The sequence below is a fragment of the Tigriopus californicus genome, unplaced genomic scaffold, assembly GCF_007210705.1.
Source record: "Tigriopus californicus strain San Diego unplaced genomic scaffold, Tcal_SD_v2.1 Contig137, whole genome shotgun sequence".
Taxonomy (NCBI): Eukaryota; Metazoa; Arthropoda; class Copepoda; order Harpacticoida; family Harpacticidae; genus Tigriopus; species Tigriopus californicus.
This window is the reverse complement of record NW_026738593.1, coordinates 40,724-43,653: the sequence shown is the minus strand read 5'-3', so window position 1 is coordinate 43,653 and position 2,930 is coordinate 40,724. Positions and strand designations below refer to the sequence as shown.

General features: G+C 50.4%; 1 pseudogene; it reads left to right on the top strand.

Annotated features, from left to right (window-relative positions):
• The first annotated feature begins 1,250 nt into the window (after positions 1-1,250).
• LOC131892531 (large subunit ribosomal RNA) overlaps positions 1,251-2,930 on the top strand; it is a 3,705-nt pseudogene continuing 2,025 nt past the window's right edge.

Here is a 2,930-nt window from a genome sequence, read left to right as displayed (position 1 = left end):
GGCTATAGCAAATATATTCGCCGTGAACCAGGAATTCCAGTAGCGCAAGTCATCAGCCTGACGTTGACTTAACGTCCCTGCCCTTTGTACAACACCGCCGGCGCTAACTCACACCCACACACCAAAACAACGATTCGAAACCACCACGTCTTTAGATGAGGTAATTATGGATCGGCACACTTTGGAAGGGAAACCATTCGACTGTGATCTGAGAAGACTACCACAAACTGGCAGTTTAGAGGAATAAAAAGTCGTATACAAGGTATTCCGCTAGGTGGAACCAATGCGAGAGATCATATACACCGAATGTTCTGTGTCATCTCCAAAGCCACTACCACACCACCCCAAACCAAAATATCCACCAGTCTACAAGGCAATGCAAGATAATCATACACCAAAAACAAATCCCTCCGGCGAGGAAGACAGTCTCCGCCAACAGCACCAACCCAAGTTTGATTGAGAAACACTTTAGTCATTTTTGAAAGCCTCGTCCCGTATTGAGCGAGAGATGCCAACCGAAGACAACGGAGGATCTTGAGCGTGTGCGCCCTCCGGATTCTTGTTTCGGGTCTTTGCGAAAAAAATTAATTTTTTTTTTTCGCTTTGATTTTTTTTCGCCCCAATTCACGCCCGTTGTCCGAGGTCGTGGTCTACGAGCTAGCGAATCGAGACTGTAGCCGGAATTTTCGCTCTCTAGCCTCGCTCGACGCGACACCCATGAACTTGTGCCATTTGTTCCCAAAAAATCCCCCCGTGTGGAGCTCTTTGTAAAACCGCGTTTTGCAATTTAAGATTTTCCTCACAACAAAGTTCTGAACTCGCTGTTCAGGATAGAGTGTGTCGTAGGATCCAAGAATCAAAACCTAAAGAATACAAACACTTTACAGTGGATGCACTTGGCCTCGGGGCGATGAAGAACGCAGACTAACTGCGCGTCGGAATGTGAACTGCAGGACCATAACATTCGACACTTTGAGCATATTGGCGGGACCGTGGTTTTTTCTACTGTCCATGTCTTGGCTCAGGTCGGTTAAACATCCATAGAGATTACTTCTCGATTGGACCCTCCGTTCCTTCTCTTTGTTAAAGGAATGGTGGTCTAACCTGGATTGGCGAGCTCGTTCCTGCTTGTAGACTCCCTATTGTTCACGATGACTTGGGTCCCGAGAGCTGTTCGAGTGGCCTCAAAACGCGACGTTGGCAACCCTCTCACACGGTGGCCAACGTCCATTTTTTTTAACCCATTTTTTCGACATGAGATTAGGCAAGATTACCCGCCGAATTTAAGCATATTAATAAGCGGAGGAAAAGAAAACAACTGTGATGCCCTAGTATGGCGAAGAAACGGGCAGAGCCAGCACCGACCCCTGGCAGATCTGTCACGTGGCATGTGGTGTTTGGGAGAGGTCTTCTCGCGAAAGGACATGGCTATCCAACCAAAGTCTACCCATTGTTAACTGGGGCCAACGGCCCATAGACGAGGATGTGACATAGCCTGACGGGCGGTCAATACGGCTTGCTATCTTTTCGCCTGACTTTCTAGAGTCGAGTTGCTTGGGAGTGGATGCTCAAAGTGCGTGGTAAACTCCACGTAAGGTTAAATTGACCCGAGACCGATAGCAACAAGTACCAGTGAGGGAAGTTGAAAAGAAATTTGAAGAGAGAGTTCAAGAGTACGTGAAACTTGGAGTGGCAAAGCGGAGACGACCTGAAGTCGGAGTGGGAGGTTCAGGGTCGAGCGTAGCCGTCATTGGGGTTGCTTGATCAGCAATGACTTGCCTGGTGTCTGGTGGCGTTTTGGCTGCTCTTCTCTCGCTCTTCACACGACGAACCACTCGGCTGGACCGGAGACCTCGGGTGAAGTTGGTGGCGAGTTTCGACTTGCGGCCAGCCCGGTGTTTGGCTTCGGCGCGGGCGGGTAGTTAAGGAGGCTCGTATATGCGAGTGTCTTTTGCTGACACGGCCTTCATATCTGCGTGAGAGGTTGGCGGCGTCTCCGACCCGTCTTGAAACACGGACCAAGGAGTCTAAACATGTTGTGCGAGTCAATCGGGTTGTCTAAACCCATAGGCAGAGTGAAAGCAAAGGTGGCTTCATGTCACTGAGAGGGTGAGGTCCTTGTGATGCACCCCAGGCACTTCGTAGAGACTCGCTTCTCGGCCAGGTAGCCAAGAGCATACAACATGGACCGAAGACTGGTGAACATGGGCCTGGCCAGGTTGAAGTCAGGGGGAAACCCTGATGGAAGACCGTAGCGATTCTGACGTGCAAATGATCGTCGGAGCTGGGTGATAGGGGTCGAAAGACTAATCAGAACATCTAGTAACTGGTTTCCTTCCGAAGTTTCCTCAGGATAGCTGGTGCTTCGTTATCGAGTTTCATCCGTAAGCGAATAATAGAAGGCCTTGGGGACGAACGTCCTCAACTTATTTCTCAGAACTTTAAAATTGGGTTGAGATGTGTGACTTGCTTGAAGTGAAGCCACACAAACGAATCGGAGTGCCAAGTGGGGCCATTTTTGGTAAGCAGAACTGGCGCTGTGGGATGAGCAACGTCGGGTCTAAAGTGCCAAAGTGGGCGCTCATCAAATCCCATGAAGGTGTTGGTTGCTTAACGAAGCAGAGGACGGTGGCCATGGAAGTCGGAATCCGCTAAGGAGTGTGTAACAACTCACCTGCGAAGCAACTAGCCTGAAATGGATGGCGCTAAAGCGCCCCACTTATACCCGACCGTTGCGGCAGAGCAGACCGCATTGTGGTCCTCCCTGCCGCAACGAGTAAGGAAGGTCGCAGGGGTGGCGCGGAAGGCTTGAGAGTGATTCTTGGCTGGAGCCGCCCCTGGTGCAGATCTTGGTTGTAGTAGCAAATACTCCAGAGAGGCCTGGAGGACCGAATGTGGAGAAGGGTTTCGTGTGAACAGCCGTTGAACAC